Source organism: Pinus tabuliformis, chromosome 8, assembly GCF_031772625.1.
Source record: "Pinus tabuliformis cultivar Carrire ecotype Pingquan chromosome 8, CPIR1, whole genome shotgun sequence".
NCBI classification, from domain to species: Eukaryota; Viridiplantae; Streptophyta; class Pinopsida; order Pinales; family Pinaceae; genus Pinus; species Pinus tabuliformis.
The window spans coordinates 183,825,999-183,832,426 of NC_142294.1; the positions used below are offsets into that span (position 1 = coordinate 183,825,999).

A 6,428-nucleotide genomic window follows, 5' to 3' on the forward strand; every position below is an offset into this window, starting at 1 on the left:
AGTATCTATCATGAGCACAACCATTTGGACAGGGATTGCAAGAAGGCATTGTCTAAAGCTCCAGAGAAACCACAATCGGTACAAGGAGACCAATCATGTCAATGGCAAACACATTAGAAGGTAGGAAACAAAAAAGGACAAGCCAATAATAGGAAACCATATAGAAATGAGGGTGCATGAAATTCAACAAATCCATTTAGGGTTCTTCAATCTTCTGAGGCTACCTAACTAGATCCATAAGAGAATCAAGCAGAAGAAGATGAAGGAATAACTGAGCGAAACATAGTGGTGAGTTCCATATCTGTGTTGAGACTCTGTTTTTGAGCTCACACTTGTAACAACCATTTAAAGACATAATAAAGAGGTCATCATTGGAAGCTAGGACCAGGAGACGTAGCCAGAAAGTCTGGTGAACTCCTTTAGCATTTTTGCTTGTGTTGATGTGTCTGATTGTGTTTATATAATTGTTTAAGTGTCTATGTTATTCGCAGGTTGAGGCCCATTTCCTTGTGCAATGCATGGTACAAAATTATAACGAAAATAAATTCTAGGTGTCTAAAAAGGATCCTCCCTAGACTTATCTCAGAAAATATCTTGGAGTCCCAATTTTGCTGGGCAACCCAAACAAGGAAGATTGGGAGGAAGTCCTGCAAAAAATCCAAAAGAAAATTGTAGGTTGGGGAGCTTATTGGTTTAATTTGGGTGGGAAAACAATTCTGATCAATGTCGTGCTCTCTTATCTTGCAATATATCCATGCTCAGGTTTGTTAGCTCCAAAATTTATATTAAATCGGATGAGTATTATGATTCAAAACTTTCTATGGCAAGGAGCGAAGAATAATGACAAAAATTTCCACCTCATCAATTCGAACGCAGTTCAATTTCAAAAGGAAAAGGGGGGATTGGATGGATGAAAGATAACGAAATAAAAATTACTAAGGGACATTTCAAAATGGGATGATATTGGATCCTGGAAATGTTGGGTTTGTCACAGTATTCCTCAAAGACTACAAACATGCTGGAAAAGACCCATTCCCCTCTTGAAGGACCCAGCCGCGGTGAATGTAGACGAGAAAGATACTAGGACCTAGAAAGCAAATGAATCAGTCACCTATTCAGTTAAAGAATGATATCATTTCTTATGGGTAGAATCCCATCCCCAGACACCGCAAAATATCCACGTACTAATGGTGTTGTATTTAAAATTATTTATATTTTTATAATTAATAAAGTTGAAGATGCATTAAATTTCTATATATCAGAATCCAAATTAAAATTTAAACCACATTTTCAAGTCACATGACAACTGTTATGGAGTTTGTTAACACAAATAAAATTACATAATTAATGTATATGTTATACTCTTTGAAAAGCCATTATTAAAAGTGCCTTATTTTCTTTCCTCTTTTCTACATTATATCATGGCTTTGAAAAGGGACGAACATTAACTACCTGTAATTCAAACAATTGAAGAATTTTCAAAGTGTGAATCATTTTTTGGAAAATATGTCAGGCTCTCACTTAGCAAAAGGGAACTTTCAAGTGCACCTTCAATAGGTGGAAGATGGAATCCATTCAAGAATCTATGATAATGATGACAAGAAGATAAGGAAAATCCTTGCTTATCGTGTTCACTAATACTCCTATAATAGGTAGAAGATGAACTCCATTAAATCCTCTACAATATGAGCCCTATGCTTATCTTATTCAATGGTTCATGCCATATTTTCCATATAGTTGGATATGTATTAGATTGAATTCAACTTTAGGTTCTAGGAAAACAGAGAGTATTGCAATCCATGCATTAACTTTTAGTGAGTTACATGTTTTAGCAAAATAAAATCTAACAAAACAATTCGAGGAAAGTCCCTATTTAAGACGCTTTTTCCAAAAGAGCCTTTCGAGTTTTATGAGATAGAAATTCCCAATGCAGGATCCTAAATATCACTAATGATACCATAGCTATTATGAACTTGCAATTTCATAAAATTATTTCCCAATGCAAGATCCTAAATATTACTAATGATACCATAGCTATTATGAACTTGCAATTTCATAAAATTATTTACTTTTGAACTTTTAACTTTGTATTTCTGATAATGCACAAACAGGAGTATTCCTTTTTTATTATTTGCCCGGATCTAAAATTTGAAAATATTATTTATGTATATTGCTGATGATCCACAAACATGAGGAGTATTCCTTTCTTATATATGTATAATAATAATTTCAAGAGTATTCTCTTTTTATATATGTATAATAATAACTGAAATTATTATTATTATATATGTATATTTAAAATTTGAAATTGAAATTATTACAGGTCTAAATTTAAAATTTGAAATCTTATTGTTTGTAGTTTTATTTGAGAGGCTAATTATAATAAACTTATTTGTAATTTTTTTTAATTGTTAATAGTGGGGTTCAGAAATTGCACATAGGCAAACATATAGAAATTGGTATTGTGCCTTGTGTCACTGTTTCTCCCACAAAACAAAAATAGTATCATTCATCCAGAATAAACATTGGCCTGACGTTCTTAATCCCGTTTCCAAATCCACTACTTCAGAAGCTGCATGCCCATAGTGTCACAGTCATTTTAATCGCCACGGCAACGCCCACGAACTTGAGTCCATCCGTTATCTAAAGAAGGATTATGATATCCCGATGTATCGGTGGTGTTCTGAGAGCTTAGAGTTGCAACATGTTCTTCTGATGTCCCCGTCGCCCATCCACGCCCACGCCCACGCCCACGACCACGCCCTCTGCCCCTGCTATTTTGTGTAGAATCTTCTCCAGGCTCAGGATCACCTGAAACTTGTGGATTTAGCTCATCAGAATGATCTTCTCGCTCATGCTGATATTCCTCACCTGGAATTAGTGGCTTTACTTGATCTTGATCAGCATGGAGAGGTGATTGATAACCTGCAGATGATGTGTTGAGTTGTGTCCTAGATAGCGTAATTGATATCGTGGATACCTGTCTGGTCATTTCCAAAGTCGATAGGCCTTCTTCCAGAGGTTCCCAATAGTGTTTATATCAGCAGAACCTGTTTCTGTATTCTGATGGAGTTCAGGGAATCTCGTCTTTATCATCTCTGCAATTGTTACAGTCTTGCTTATTGCTCTTCCCATTCCCTTCAAGATAATGTGACATGCACCTTTTTCTTCCATGCACCTTTTTCTTCCAGTAATGCAATCGCATATCCAACCCACTTCCCGAGCATCCCCGCTGCCGTGATACGAATCTCGTTTTCGCTTTTGGGAACAGTGGGACCGGAATTCTCCACTCTTAGATATTTATCCATGATGATGATGATTATGGCACCCTATTCCCTCCCTCTGCAACTTAAACAAATTCGCAAAAGCCACTGATATCCCAACGGAAAACACACAGTTAAGTTAATGGCGCTGATATCCCGATAACACGAAGAACATTAGTTACCGAACAAACATCCAAAGAATAAACGATTGGCATAAAATATATATTTATGGGCACGGAACCATGGACGGCCGACTTCACTCTACCCGCATAATTAGAGGACGTATTTAGTTGGGATTGGAACTGAGGGAGTCAAGTACACCATAAGGCTTTGATGTTGATGTCATCTTTATAATGCGTTGGAAATAGGGTTTGAATTGAGTGGGAAAGGAAATAGGGTTTGAGTAGAGTTCGATTGCGGTTTTTGAGATTACACAAGTTCATGAAAAATAAATGTTATTATTGTTTATTTAAAATATGAAATTAGAAATTATTAGAATAAGATTCATATTATTAAAAATATATAGATATAAATGTGATTACATTTTGAAATTAATAATTATTTGTTTTTTTATAGAGATTTTAGATGAATGGTATGATTAAAAAACTTTGAATTTTTGGAAATAATTATTAATTAAGGAAAATGACATAGTGTAAAAAGGAAAGAAGAAATGAAAATAGGATACAGAGCGCAATGAAGATGAAATGAATATGAAGGAGTAGAATATGTTGATGGATAGTGGGTTTTCAAGAATGATTCACTTTATAGCCGTTTTATAGAAGGAATTAGGGTGTTTCTTGATTCCAAGAGCTTGGCCTATGGGAGGAGTAATAAGGTGTAGATAGTAGAATTTTGGTCCCGTCGAAATGAATAAAATATATAGAATTGTGGGAGCCATGTGTGATTGTCTACTTAAAAGATGTGGCTATGCAATGTGTCACATAAGTGCTTTCTAAGGAAGGTGGAATCCATTCAACTATCTATGATAACGATGATGAGGAGTTAAGGAAACTCCTTGCTTATCATGTTCAATCATACATCCTCTTCACTGAACCCTTGACCCTCGTTCCAACTTGTCCAATAATAAATTATACAATTCTTCATTTCTCTAATTATTATGTATTTCCGATTGACATTTTGTAATATTGGTTGTTTTTGCAAATTTAGAACACGTGGATTTCCACATCCATATAGGACATACATACCATATTCTCAATGTTTTTAATTATCATCCTTTCTTGGTTGTGAATGGTTAATAATGGTTTCACTATCTATTTAGGAGTTGTGATATCAATTAATATAACCTTAGTTAAAATTTAATGTTAACTTGAAAATCCTTTAAATATAAAACTTCTCGTGTTAAAGAAACCCATGCAAAAAGTAAATTGCATAACTTTTGTAATAGAAAAGAATAAAAGATCTTGTTGGCTTGAAAACTATTTTACTTTTTACAGTTTAATAAAATCAATATGCCCTAAAGCTATGTGTGTTTGCGTTATAGTTTGTGATAAATCTTAAGTGTTTATGTTATAGTTTTTGAGAAATCTTCATTGAAATTGAGTGTTTTCCCTTTCCTCTGTTTTAACCATATACCATTGCTTTCCGTGTTCATTCTTGTGCATCACATTTTCAAGCTCATAAAAATATTGACTCGCATCATATTTATTAAACATTTGTTAATATAGAAATGAATTTCCAGAATGTGTATCTTATCGGGACAAATACATATATAAGCTTACCCACAACATAGATACCTCATTCACAATGTTTTCAATTTCCAGTTTATTTTCATTTCTTTGTGTTTACAAGATGATATATAAATTGATATAATTTTATTTAAACTTCAATTTTAACATAGTCCCCCATTAAATATAAATCTTATTGTATTACAAAACTAGTGCAAATTAGATGACCATTAAAATTGAATTTCTATACATTTTGTAATAAAAGAGAATGGGAAATCCATATACTCTTAGTGCCATTTTAAAAACTATCTAACCTTTTATTATGGATGTGGTCGCTTCCTAAGAGGTTGTTCCATCCTCCTCGCAAGTGTAATGCCCAGTTTAAGTCACTGCAGGCGTTATGCCATGGGTGCATGTAAGAGTACAAGTGGAGTCTCTTCCTATAAATGGAATTTATGGGCCTGGTTTTGGAATATGAAGAGGTGTGTGCGAGTGGAGGTGAGGATAGACCCTCGATCCCGATCCGCTGTTTCCCAATTTCTCTCTCGGTGGGTAATATTTTCTAGTTTGAAGAGGTGCTTTTGGTAAATAGAATTAACGTTGGTATCTGCATCGAGTGGTGCGACCTTTTCAGTCTTTTCACTGTAATGGTGTGTGGCTTCAGTCTCTCTAGAGTGCTGGTGAGAACGCTGTCGCCTGTTACAAGTATTCTATTCCAAATTTTTCTCTTGCATCACTGGTTTTGTAGGTTTGTTCAATTTCTAGGCCTGTTTGTGATATCGTGGGTAATTATCCAGTCCTTGGGGGTAAGTTCTGTTGGTTGGATATCACTGGCTCCTGATTGGTTTGAGGTTTTGGGTTGCTTCGAGTTTGGTGGTATGATTTGAAGAAAGCTTGTTCTCTTGCCATTTTGTGACATCTTTCAGTTATTGGTGTTTGTTGACGGTGTTGCGCTATTAGGGATTGATACACGCCTCTCTGTGTTATGTCAATGTTTGGCGGGTTATTGTGTAATATTGCGTGTCATGGTTACGGGATGCAGTGATAGTGAGAAGTTGGTGGAATTTGCACCATTGGTGTGGAAAGTCGGTGATGATATAATGGTTTTCAGGATTGGGGTTCACGGTTCTATGTCTAGTCCTTCATCTTGCTTTATAGGTCGAGGGTCTTCCAATTGTTTCCGTAAGTGCTCCCTCTTAGTTGTGCTCATGAATCCTATATAGAGAATGTGTAGCAAAAGGGGAGGAGGAGGCAATTTTACTGTGGCGAAGAAAACGGTCCGTCCTTTTTCCTACGACTCCGTGGACACTTTCTTTGATGTAGTTCCTCCTGAGGGGAGGAAAGAAATTCTACTGTTGGAATGTAAAGAGTCAGGGGATCGCCCGCATCACTATGATTTTGAATTGGTTGGTGAATATATGAAATGGGCCCCTTCTCCTATAATATTCAAGAGTAGGCGGCAACATTTTTTGATTTCTAT

General features: G+C 35.5%; 1 pseudogene; it reads right to left on the reverse strand.

Moving 5' to 3' along the window:
• Window positions 1–2,599: 2,599 nt before the first annotated feature.
• On the reverse strand, window positions 2,600–3,308 carry LOC149234747 (uncharacterized; annotated as a pseudogene).
• Window positions 3,309–6,428: the final 3,120 nt, after the last annotated feature.